Source organism: Grampus griseus, assembly GCF_964374135.1.
Source record: "Grampus griseus genome assembly, chromosome: 2".
NCBI lineage: Eukaryota > Metazoa > Chordata > Mammalia > Artiodactyla > Delphinidae > Grampus > Grampus griseus.
The window spans coordinates 22,826,277-22,840,288 of NC_139018.1; positions in this window are offsets into that span (position 1 = coordinate 22,826,277).

Below are 14,012 nucleotides of genomic sequence, written 5' to 3' on the forward strand. Positions count from 1 at the left end.
TATTATGAAGAGGTGATTAAAAAATAGTCACAAAATGTAAGAAATGTATCAGGTAGTTAATTGTAAAGAATACCATGCTATTTTTCTGAATTTTGTGATGTTTGTGGTATTTCTCAGCCTTTTAAAATTCGTAATTTGTTGTGATGTCTTTTCGACATTCTGAATAGCTACTCATTTTTGTACCCAATTTTTGTATTTGTTACTATGTATTTTTTTTTCTTAAAGAGGGCCTTCCCAAATTATAGAAACTTCAGGCCTCATAAAACCTGATTTACCCCTGTATTCTCCCTTATGCAACATTATCGACTAAGAAAAATTGGTGGAGAATTCTTCCAATTTGTGAGCCAAAGTCCTTGGATCTACAAAGTCAACAAAACTCAAATCACATGAGACTTCTATTTTTAGTAACAGTAGTGCTCCTGTCTCTTTTTTGGGCAGTATAGGAGGAAGGGGAGGAAGACCTACATTTTGGCAGGTGAAACTGCTTAACTGATCCTGACAGTGACAAAGATTGTCAGCCTCTCAGGCTGCGACAGTCTCATCAATCAACCCATGCTTGAACTATTAGCACTGTCAGCTTCCTCTTAAGGGATGACAATTGAAGAGTAACTTCCTCACCCACTGAAACTTCCTCAATCAAAAGAGCAAAACACTTAATCAGAAGGAGGGGCAGGAATGCAACAAGAACTGGCCCCATCTACTTTCAGTCTACAGAGGTTGTACTCATTTTTGCATGACTGTGAAAGAGATCCTCAGCAGAAGCCCTTGACTTGCTGGTACAAGAATTGGGGCAGGGCTTGTGTCCTTTGCCTTGGAAGGGAGTGGCTGTGATGCCAGGAACAAGAAGGTTCCAACAACTTTGCCTATATACTCTCACAAATGATGCCTGATTAAAAACAATAACAATAAACACATGCCCATATTTGTTCGTACATGCATTATCTTTGTAGGATGGGCAAAAATGTATTGCTGGCTGAAGGTATTAGAAATGAAAGCCAGCTATTAAGCTTCACCCTCACCTGGTAATAGGAGGAAGGCTGTAATAGTCTATCTTTTGGGGTTGTGAGGATTATTTAATTCTGAAAGCAGAGTTGAAATTTTTTGACCCTAATGCAAATAGGATAGATGTCTAGAGAATATCATGTGACCCCTGCTATTATGTTTTTAAAAATTACATGATTTGGGACTTCCCTGGTGGCACAGTGGTTAAGAATCCGCCTGCCAGTGCAGAGGACACAGGTTCGAGCCCTGGTCCGGGAGAATCCCACATGCCGTGGAGCGACTAAGCCCGTGTGCCACAACTACTGAAGCCTGTGCTCTAGAGCCCGCGAGCCACAACTACTGAGTCCGTGTGCCACAACTACTGAAGCCCACGCACCTAGAGCCAGTGCTCTGTAACGAGAGAAGCCACCACAATGAGAAGCCTGCGCACCGCAACGAAGAGTAGCCCCCGCTCACCGCAACTAGAAAAAGCCCACGTGCATCAATGAAAACCCAACGCAGTCAAAAAATAAATAATGAAAGAAATTTATTTTTTTAAAATTACATGATTTAAAGAGAAATCACAGTAGAAGCTTCTTAGAGTTCTAGCAACTCAGATGGTGTCATTTCTACAAACATTTACAGAAATCTGTTATTGATGGATTTAAGATTCTTTGTGCTTACATATTCTATTATTTTGAAAGTAAAGGGCTGAAAATCTGCTTCCTAAGTTTCTATTTCTCTTAAAGATCATGCTACCTTTTTGCTATTGGGAGTCTTTTAACTAATATCACTTAGTTTTATTTTTTCTGCTGTAGAAAGAACAGAGATCCCATTTGGGGGTGAAACAAGGGGAAAGCATCTCAGTTGGCCTTTTACTAAATCCTTTTCTCCTTACCTCCACTTCTAAATCACCCAGGGAATTAAAAATATGCCTGTTGGCCACTTAAGTTAATGAAACTGTTAATATCTAATGCAGGAACATTGCCTTTGTGTGCTCTAGATACATATATGAATAGAACTGCTCTGGATGCACACCTGCCCTGAATGTCAGTGTAATCCACGTCAATCAAGGATTGGCTTTAAAATCCTCATTCTCAGAAAACTAAATTAAGACGTCGAAGAGATATGGAACAGGAGCAAGCTGTTTTGGAGGCTAGAGATCAGTCACAAAATTGTCTGATTAAAAAATAAACTCTCAGAAAAATAACAAAAATAAATGAACGCTCAATTGTTCTTTTAAAGAAGTCTATCTTTTGTGTTCAAGGGGGTCCTTGTTGGCCTGCCTTACAACTTTTATGATTTCCTTTAAAGCAAGACCAATGTAAAAGAGGCATTAGCTCCACTCTTTGTTTCTTAAATTATCCCATTTCAGCAATTGGTTATATTAATTATTATTTATGCTTGTTCTAAATCAGTATTTTCAATGGGGATTGATTCTGTTCCCCAGGGAACATTTGAAAGTATTGGAGACATTTTTGTTTGGGGGCTAAGGTGAGGTGGTGCGACTAGCATCTGGTAGATGTGCAGATAGCTTCACCTCTGTTGGCCATCCTATCACAGAGTAATCTAGTTGTGGTTTCAGAGTAATCAGTCAGGTTGGTGTAAAACCTTCCAGAGCTTAGGACAAGTAAGTGTATCTGTAATTTTTATAATTTTCATAAATGGACTAGAGGTCATGATGTCCCCTGTATTTTCTGTTATTCAAAATCTTGTCTACCATCACTAAGTAAATATATGTTGTTTCAATTTGTTGTAGTACCTTATAGATTAAATTCTCAGTATAGAAATCACAGATGCTATTATCTAACAATTTTTTGACAGTCTATTTGGATGACTAGAAGCAATTTGTGGAACTGATAGAAATGCCTGTAGAATAAATAATTAATGTTAGAGGAATTTTGACTAAATTAATGTAAGTATTTATAAGTTGAAGATCATTATTAATTCTGAAAATCACACAGCTACACTCACCCCATTCCATAGCTCTCTCCATTATGCTTAGATCTTGAAAAAAATCTAGTTTATTGGAAATCTGGAACCATTTCTGAGTTTTGCAACTATAGTGGGACTTCAGAGGAAAACTAGAAAGATAATCCTAACACCAGAAATTGGTCCTGTAATAAAGAGACTAAATAAATGAGAATTATTCATCCTGTGAAATTTAACAGTGATATGAAGTCATTTAGAGTATGGAGGACTTTCATAAAGGACAAAAATAAACTAATATCTCTTCCTATAGAAGGCAGAGCAAAAGGAAGTATATGATTTATAAATTAGAAAGAATTATTTCCAAGAGTGAGATGGTCAAATGTTGCAGTGTGTTACTGAAGGAAAAAATTTAAAAATCTTTAGAGTTTTTAAAAACAAGAACATTTAACTTATGTTCAACAGTTTAACCATTCTAATTTCAGCCTGTATTAGTTCTCTACGGTTGCCATAATGGATTACCACAAATTAATTGGCTTTAACCAATAGAAATTTATTTTCTCACAGTTCTGGAGGCCAGAGTATGAAATCAGTATCACTGGGTCAAAAATCAATGTGTGGGTAGGGTCATGCTCCCTCTGGAGGCTCTAGAGAAGAATCCTTTCTTTTCCTCTTGTAGTCAACATCCCTTGGCTTGTGACCACATCATTCTAATCTTTAAGGCTGGTGTCTTCAAATCTATTTTTGCTCTCTTTTCTCATTACCTTTTCGTGTGTGTATGTGTGTGAAATCTCCCTCTGCCTCCATTTTAAAAGGGTGCATGAGATGGCACTTAGGGCCCACCTGGATATTCCAGGATAATTTCTCCATCTCTCATCTCAAAATCCTCAACATAATCACATCTGCAAAGGCCTTTTATCCAAATAAGTTAACATTTATGAGTTCCAGGGATTAGGACTTAATATCATTTGCAGGGGAGGTTTTTGTTTGGTTGGTTTTTGGGTTTCTTTCCTTTTTTTTAGTCTACTACACAAATTGAGGGATAAACCGATTGAGTGCTTCATGAGCCCTTCTAGCATTAGGGTTTTGTAATTCAGAGACTGTGACCTTTGGCAATTTGCTTTACCCCTCCCCTGAGCCTTGGTTTTCTCACTTACAAAGTGAGCCTAATAATGGTATTTAGGCCAGTAAGATTGTTATAAAGATTAAATGACTTAATACAATTAAAGCATTTAGAAGAGTGAGTAGTATATATGAAGTCTCAATACGTGTCAGCTGTCATTACTTGTTGGTACTGTTTGTGTTGATATCATCATTATCATAAAAGAAGGATTAAGTGAGATGATAATTGGGTACTTACTTGGTGGTCTATTATATACTCCATATTTCTTTACTGTTACTTTATTTTGTTTGACAAATTTAATGAAGGTACGTCATGGAAGTAAAGTAGTGACTTGGTGTCTAAAGAATGTATTTGGTCTGCTTTGTGGAGCTTATTGAACTTTGTCTACAATAGGGACAGACTAAATTAACCCCCAAATTGAGATGGTAACTCAGAAATCAAGTCTTTAAAAAGTTCCCATTAATACTAATACCTTCGGAGTAGCAGACATGAACTATATGATCAGAGAAGAAATTATTCTATACTTAAAATATCTGAGTTACCTTTTCAACTTTTTATGGACATACGTAAAATTAGACTGTAACAGAAGCCCCTTCTTGCTAAACTGAGTACCATTGTTATGTAACCTGACTTTATAACATCAGTCTTCATTCAGGTTGACTTTTCTACTTCCAAAACTTTAGACTGTCCATCCCCACACCACCCCCTATCATTACTATAGAATAAGCACATCTAATTTTTTAATAACAAAGCAACATATTGTCTACAAAACATTTTCTAGTTAAAGGTTTTACTAGGTCTTATAAATAGTGACATTCTGTGTTCTCACATACATTTTAGGTATCATAATTTTGAAGAAGGAACTGCTATGTCTACTGAACACACTAATTGGTAGGGTGTAATTTCTTCCAGGGGCTACATTAGGCCAATGACAGAGTCATTGACTGACCAGACTAAAAAACAATATTAATTTGTTTTTTATTATTAATATGTTATGATTTAAAAAATAAAATTTCAATAATGTCAAGGGTACACCAATGGAAACAATACTTTCATTTTTTTCTGTGCATTTCACCAATAAATACCATATGTAGCTTAAGAGAAATGGCCATCTGTAGACTTTTTGCTATTTGAAATACTATTAGGTTAAACAATATGAAATTGCTGTTTTTGTAGGTCAAAAACTGTTGAATATGGTGGTTTCATATAGTACAAAGCAAACTACCCCTGTGAAAAAGGAGCTCAATTTTCCAGCGCTATTAAATGAAAGTGGCTAGATGAAACATTCAGGTATATAGGGAAAAATTTGTATTTTCAAGTTACTTATATTTCTCCAGATAAATATAAACTAAGTCCTGTTTCAGATCCTTTACTTTAGTATCCGCAATTATGGGAACATACATTATTAAAAGAAGGGAAATGAGCAAGAGAAATGCATAGTGGGGAAACTAGGTAAATAGAAAGCAATGAAAAATGCAGATTGTTACAAACTTTGTCATCATTTCTGTTTGACAGTGTTTATGTCTTTAATGTTTATCTTCTTACTCATTTTTATTTCATTTTTATGTGTCTCATAAAATTGGATATCACTCAATGTTTAGCTCTTTGGTGTCTGAGCATGGAAAGCAGATTGCCCTGGCATTTTTATATACTGTAGGAAAAGAAACTCATTTTCATTTATTGAGATTTATTATTTGAATATGTTTTCCAATATAGCAAAGCACACCTACAGAATTTAATGGACATGCATATGCAAGTACACTATTCTGGAATAGCATCAGGTAAAATTTTATACTTCCTGTAGGAGAAAATACAGAGAATCAAATAGATGCACGTCCTTCTCCCCTCCTCCCCTCCACCTTCTTCTTAGTGATCAGTAATATGGTATTATATGGTATAAAATAGAAAGGTATTATATTTTCCATAAAACACTGCAAAACATCTATTCATCACTTTTGGGGCTGGGGGTTGTTCTGGAATTCTAAGTAGCTGAGAAGATGCCAGATCTCTAATAGAAGAGATTATTCTGTTTAGGGAATGTTTGATGACTCAAGGAAGAATAACTTTAGGGAATTAGGCATACAGACCTATTATTATGGGTTTCACAAAGAAGTTAAATTTTATATTCATGTGATGTTTGTTTTTATATTAATTTTTTTATATTCTTGTATCAATGAAGTTTCACTATTAGAAATTTCACATCAAGAAACACATTAGCTTGTCATTGATCACCTCCATGAATTCTTATCATAAGCTTTTGTTCTGTCAGAATTGTCAGATTCTTATGACCTAGTAGGCAATTTCATGTCATACCTTGCATTTGGGGGTGGATGCAAATGAGTAAACTGAGACCACCTTGTAACTTAAAATGCAATCTCACTCTGAGTCAGCATGTGTACTGCATACAATCAAAAATGAATGAAAAAAGGAAATGACTGTGGTTCAGTAACTTATGAAAAATGTTATAGTTTTATTATCAATGTATGTATGCATTTTTTTTACAACACCCATCACTGTAGCACAAGGGTACTCAGATGAAAGATTGGATTTAAGCTCAGAAATAATGGGGAGGAATGTCTATTTTACATTTCTTCCTTAGTGGCTTGACAGATGTGTCAGTGATTAAAAAGATAGAGACAAGAGAATATCAGTTAGCTAGCTAATTTATATGATGCTTTCTGTAGTCAAAAAAACATTGTAGATGTTTTGGGAGAATCAAAAATCTTGACTGGAATGTCCTGCATAATTACATGGGAAGCAGGAAAGTGGGTGGAAATGAAACAAGATTGGTCATGAGTTCATATTTGTTGAACTGGCTGATGGGTACATGAGGGTTCCTTATTCTTATCACTCTACATTTACATGTGTTTGAATTTTCCCATAATAAACACTGTTTTCAAATCCCAGGATTTAACTGTTTCCCAGGAGGAGTTTATACTCTAAATATGGAAATAAGAATGTTCATTGTGCACCTAAACCAGAGGTTCTGCATTTCACAAATATACCTATTTCCATAAAATCTTGATTTCCCCATCATTCTTGAACTAGCTCATAAATTTTCCCAGCAAGTAAACATCCTCAGTGTTTCTAACCCTGCTTTCTGTACATTGTCAGGGTGATTCGTCATGAGAGGTCAAAGGTAATAAAAATCACAAATAAAGAATCAAGAGAGGTACTCTAAGCTATAGACTGAAAAGAACAGAAAGACTGAAAATTTGGATTAAAGTCATTCTGAGTTTCTGGACCCATTTTTCCCTGTAGCAGTTTAAAGCCTACATTGTTCAATAGTCACTAATTTGGAAGCTTAATGTGCTTTATTAGCTTGCCTGGTGAGGTACCTGGAGAACCTAAAAATGAAATGAATGCCTTGAAATCATGTAAGTGTGGTCATGGAGAACTGGAATTGTTCTGGTCACTGCTATGCCTGTCACTGAGGTATTCTTTAACTAGACGTGAACAGCACTGCCAAGAAGTGCTTCCCAGCTTCCATGGTATATCCATAACATTAAGATGTTAAGATTGAACTTGTACATAGTAACTTCCTGTCAATTGAAAATCAAAGGATATACCCAGGTCCCTGTTTCTTTTTGTTACTGATAGGATCTGTCAAAACAAAGTTCTAAGCAAACTTTTTTCATTATGTGTAGCTATAACAGCTTTATTGTTTATCAAGAGAAGGTTATTGATTCCTAAACAACTTATGTTTCAGAGTCAAAAAATACTATGTAAGTCCCTCTAGTAGAGATTGATGATAAAATATTACAAACATGGATGTATATGAAAACATTGTTTAAAGCTTGTTCCATTAACAAAGGCCACATCTCTAAATTAGATTTTGCAGAACTATATTTAGTGGGGCCTGTGTATATTCTTCATTAACTCTTCCTTGACTCTTATCCCACATAGAATTGGCTAATTTTTCCTTTATACCATACTGTATGCTGCAATTCTATTATAGCCCCTAGACTGTTGAGTTGCCGTCTTTGGTTTACATATCTGTCTCCCCCTACTGGACTCTGAATTTGATTGAGACCCAGGGATCCTTTTCAATGCCCAGTACAATGACTAGCTCTTTGTAGGTTTCAGTAAATGTCTGTTTTAAGAGGATGGCTAACTGAATAAATGTCATCGTGGCTAATCATTTGAGTGAACTTGAGCTAATTTCACAAGGTAAGCAAATGTCTTTGACTTTTTCCTATCCCCTTTCTCCCATTTCCCATATCCTTTCACTGGGGGCTGCATATAGAAAAACAGTATTTTGCCCACTGACTTCCAATTTCACATCCTTTCCTTGAACCTCTACATTCTTTATGTTTCTCTGTTTTTCCCAATATACATCTGTTGTGATCAAGGAATCAAATGCTATTGATTATGCACTGCCCCCCCCCAATATTTATTACATTTATTCTAAATCCAGCTCTGTCTTCCATCTTTTCGCTTTGCCTCCTGTCTCCTCCCAACACGCAAAGCCTACTAATTCCTTCTGGAAGAGTCATTTTGTCACACAAGAAAACTAATAGCTTTGATAGCTCTTTTGAGACCACAGTTCTGGATAGTAGGGACATGTTTCTGTGTAGGATGAATAAAACAAAATAGTACCACACATATTGGCAGCCATTGACTTTTGTTAAGCCTTCAATTTGACAAGCACGTTATCCACTAAAATGTCAGTGGTTTTCCTCCTTTGTTATTGAACATTTATCTATCCAATTCTGGTCCAGGAAACTTAGGAGAACAATTGTTTTATAGGATCGGAAGTATCTGGGCAGCTTTTCTTTCTGTTCTCCCTAGAATCATGGAAGGTACAGGAGTGTGACGTGGTGAATAATTTATCGTTAAGTTCATGCTTTTCTAGAGGGCTCTCGAGCAGGTTCAGTTCAGCTTTGAGTTTGGGCAAAGATTCAGGTTGATTATTATCATTCTTTAGGCAAAATTTGCCAATTTCTAACATCCCCAATTACAGGTAATCTTTCCTGTTTTCCACGAAGTAACCAAAATTTCCTTAAAGTCAGGTAGAGCAGGTAGGTAATTAATACTAAAATTAGATCTGACCTGCCAGGAACTTTTTTTATCCAAAGAAGTTTTTATTAGAGGGAATCTATTGACATTGGCAGGTCTGAATAAACATCATCCAAGATTGCTTTTTATTTTGAGCATTTTTTTAAAAAAGACTAAGTTTCTTAAAAGTATGACTATGTTATGACTATCTCAGCCACCAACCTGAGATAAATGTGGGAAGACATCTTTAGCTCCATTTTATAGGTAGAGAAATCAGTTCAGGGGTTTGCTTTTGGTCATACGGACCTGTATGGCCCCAGAAATAGATTGAGTCAGATGATTGTCAGAATAAGACATCTCTTGATAGGAGGTGAATGCCAATTTTTGAGTAAGCTGGTGTTATTTAACATTTACCAGGAAGCAATAGAGATTATGCTCTGAGGAATTTGAGGTCTTAGATTTGTGTATCATTTAGCTCATTACTAATACAACAATCATAAAGAGTATTGTTTCTATTTTGGGAAGGCAGATGTTGAGTCCTCAAAACATGATAGAAAATTCCCTTCAGAAAACAAAATAAGACTATTCAGGAATTTGTATACATCTATTTTTTAAATAATCATTTAGCTAAGTAGTTGTGTCTTGATAAAAGATACCAGGGTCCATCTAATAAATGAGGCTGAATTTTAAAAATAGATTTGAATTTCACGTCTTATATTTTCTCTTTAGAAGACATCTAAGGAGTTGTCTTCTCATCTCATCTACTCTCCCTTAGAAAAGCATAAGGATTCACTTAATTGTACAAAAAATTAGTCTTCAAAATTGAAATGGGCATGGAGCAATAATTTATGATTATGGTATTCTGCCATTAGCCCAGTTGGACGGTTTTATGTATGTGTTATATATTAACTTATTCTTAACTATTACCTTAATAGCACCAGAGGCTTGAAAGGTTTTGAGAGATTATCTTATGGGCTTCCCTCTTTACCTTGAGAATAGGTCCACTGATAACATTTCCATAACCTCCCTTGGTAGCATATCTGATTGTACAATCATCCTCATTGAAGGTATCTTACCCCCATATCAAACATGGATTTTTCATGCTACAGTTAATTCTATTAGCTTCACCATCTCCACTGAGCTTGGAATAGAATATTTCCTCTGTGCATTAGTATCTACTGATTCTTAAGAGAGGTGGTGTGGCATCCTTTGCTCTCAGTGGGAACAAGCTACATTATTACTTCTGGAATGGCATGAACTGGCGTGTATGTTAATACATTTTGTCGTGTTCTGTGTTCATGTACTCAGCGTATGAGTGTGGTGATATATAAGGGATTTTTTTTAAAAGCTACTATAAAACCATTTATAAAGTATGACCTACTTTATTTTAAAACTTAATATCATCTGGTGGTTTCCTATGAGCTGTGGAATGAAACAAAGTAGAGGAAAAGTTGTTCCAAAAATGATGACTGATTTTGATTATGTTCCCTTGTTTCTTTTGGTCTATTGCATTGGGTCAAGGATTTAGGGAGAATGAGGATGTTGAGTCAAATTTTTGGAAAAGAGAGGGTGAGTTCAATTTGTTCCTTCTGAGGGCTTTTTGTCCTGAAGGAATTCACCATGTATAACTTTACAGAGTGTTCTTCTCATCTATTCCACTACCCTCCATCCAACCCTGCTGTCTCTAGAGGTTAATAAACTAGTCTCAAAACTAACACTCAGAGAGCCTCATAGCACCTAAAGAGGTTTGACCAGGTGGGTTGGGGACTGGCCATCAGTTTAGATCTAGATCAGGTCAATAGCAAATGAAGGCTGTTGTCTCTTAACAGCTGTTCAGTGGCCACTGTGAAATGCGGTGCTGGCATCCATCCAGTTTCTGGACAGCTGTCTTCCTCACAAAAAGCATTGCCACAATTGGCATTAATTGGCTCTCTGGCTGGCAGCCTCTGCAGGCAATTCATCGAATCTCCTCCTTTTTTCTACTTTCCTCTTTCTCCTCTCCACCCTCCTCATCTTCCTTCTCTCCATTTCTGCTTTCCCCTCCTCCTGTGTTTTCCCTTTTCTTTTCCTTCTCTGTTTTGCCAGTAGGTGGCTTGGAAGAAAAAAGAGCAGCAGCAGTTCCTGAGGGAAGAATGCATTAACACCTCAGACCGCGCTCTCTGCCAGGGCTTGCAAGGGGACCTAAGAACGGCTGGGCTGTTGGGATAGAATTCTCATACCACCCAGAGCGTCCGCCTTCTCGACCCCAGCCCTAAGCTGCTTTGCTCAAGGTGTGTCAGAGTTTACTCTGGGGTTGTCTGTTTTATCCATTGAGCTTCTCCTTTCATCACAGGGCAGGGAACATGGCTGTGTTTGTAGAATGGATGGGCCCACAGGGAATTTTGAGTGATTCAGTAGTTGTGGTGTAAACCCTTCATTATAACTCACTCTCAGCACAGTCAGGGGTCACTAGATATGGGAGGTTGTACAGTTTGTGATTTCCTTCTCTGGTAAGAGGCGCACTATTTGGGTGGGGGGCAGGGGGTTATATGTACGGCAGTCATATTTCCAAACCCAGAATCAATGCACCTGTCCTGACCAGACATTATTGGATTTATAATATATTTATTAGACAAGTTTTTATTAAAGTAAAATTTAATCTCCATTCAAAAATTATATTTAGCAAATCACTTGAATTGGAAGGAATAAAATTTTATGAAACTAAGACCACTTGAAAATCCACAGCATGAATTCCGTAGTGTTCTTGAATGCCCTTTGCTGCCTTCAGATAACAGTAAGGAAAGAGTAGTGGTAGCTTCCATCCTTGAAATCTCCAGGTGTGCTTTCAGGTTATCCAACTTCATTTTCTTAATCTAAATTTAAGAGTCAAAAAGTGGACCAAAGGAAGCCTTATCACTCATATGCTTATTTTTCCAAACGGAAGGACGCTATGGTAGGACATGCTGCTCTCAAACTATGAAAAGGGAAAAAAATTAAACAATTTTACAGTGGTTCTGTTCTTATTAAAAAGCCTAAAGCATTTTTCTCTAGGCTACCTCTCTTTGGAATTTAAAACCTGTGTACAGCATTGTGTGGGGAAATTCAACCAACATACCACACATTGGTTTGCATTTAACTCATTACAGTGTTACAGTGTTGATTGCTAAGAACACTTACATGACCAAGAAGATATCCAAGCCTTTCAAATGGAACCAGGAGCTTGAATTGGGGCAATATTAAACAAATGTGAAATCCCAGATATCCTTTGGGCAAGGGTTTTCATTCTCAGAGTTACGACCAGGACCAATAAAATAGTCATATAGGAAAAGCATTGAGGTTTAGAGTTGGGAAAAATATCCCAACACCAGCTCTGACTTTACAACCTTGATGATCTACTTTCTCTCATTTACATGATGGGACAAATCATACTCTATCACCTTATGGGTTGTTTTTGTTACTTAATTGGTATAAAATTACTTGAAGATCAAAGTGCTATAAAGTGCTAAATATTATTAATAATTAGAACAAGCAGTTGTGAATCATGTATAAAAAGAGAAATAGCTTTGGAGAAATGTAATTTCTAGATTGGACAGACTGTCTAACAAGTAAAAGAAAGGCTCTCGGTTTTGTGATTTATTTATTCATTCATTTAAAGAAAATGACAGAAGAAATCTGAGAAATGTCACAATCAGATTGGCTATCTGCCAATTTGTTCTTTTTTTAAAAAAAAAACCTCTCAAACACTTCTGACTTTGTAAAAAGAAAAAAATTTTGATTTATAACCATTTGTAGTCTGCACGTGCCTTGAACTTTGCATTTAAAAAGAAGGCATTTTTTCTGATTCTCTACCAATCCTCCTCCTTGTCTTGCCATTTCCAAACATACGCCTCTCATTGAAAGCAAATGACAAGTGAGGGAGAATTGGTTTATAGCTGCCAAGAAATCTCTACCTTAAAGGAGCACTGGTTTAATTCAAACAGGGCAAAATGAATGTCTGAGAAGGGGTGAGATTTTAAGGCTTGGGCGGTGAGTGGAAGTGTCATTTCCTGAGTCCACACCTTCTTCTGTCGTTGTTGGCTGGCACTCCGTCTGGCACCGTAGCTTTCCCATCTATACCAGTTAAAATACCATGTTGCCACCTCCCTTTTTTGTCCTTTTTTTTTCCACAAGGAGAAGATTGCGAGAATGAATGGAGTAAATATATATTATGTATACAAATAATATCCTTTGCTAACAATGTATGCTAGTCATAGGAAAAATATTTTTCTATGTGGTTTATGTTCATTTTTCTAGGCTTTGAAGTCTTCTCTAAAAATTTAGTCCATGGGATGCAAATCCAAAACTTGTCATGGGCTAAACTGATGATAAAAATGAAGGAATCAGGTTTTTAGGACAATAGGGAATGGTGAGGGTTGTGTCAGTGGGGAGGGCCACACCCAAGTCCACCAGGATGCACACAATTCTGGGGTACCCCAGTCATGGTCACAACATATGGTATGTGAATGGTGCCCCTGGTGTGGAGCAATGCATGCCTGGCCCATTTATCCATTCAGGACACCTTCCTTGCACTTACTACATGCCAGGCATGGTTCTAACTGCTGAGAGATAGCAGCGAACAAAGCCGACAGGAAACTCTGGTCTCTCGGAACCGAAAGGCACTCTCATTCAATTATTTTATTAAAGGCAAAAAGCACTGTGCCAAGCAAATAAAATGCATATGCATGCAGAATTTGGCCCATGGGCCCACCAGTTAATGACCCCTACTCTAGGCTTTTAAATTAGTTCTCTGATCTTGCAGGTTTTAACCACAGGGACAAAACACAGAAATGTACTGACCATATATTTGCACCCACTGCTTAACTCATGCTTAATGAGAGCTCCGTGAACACGAAGAAGTCAGCTAATTAATTTTCAATTTACATTCTATATCTCCACCCCAATGTCTGTACTTGCCACTCCTTCTTCCAAGAAAACATAATTCCTAGAGGTGATCTGTTAGGTA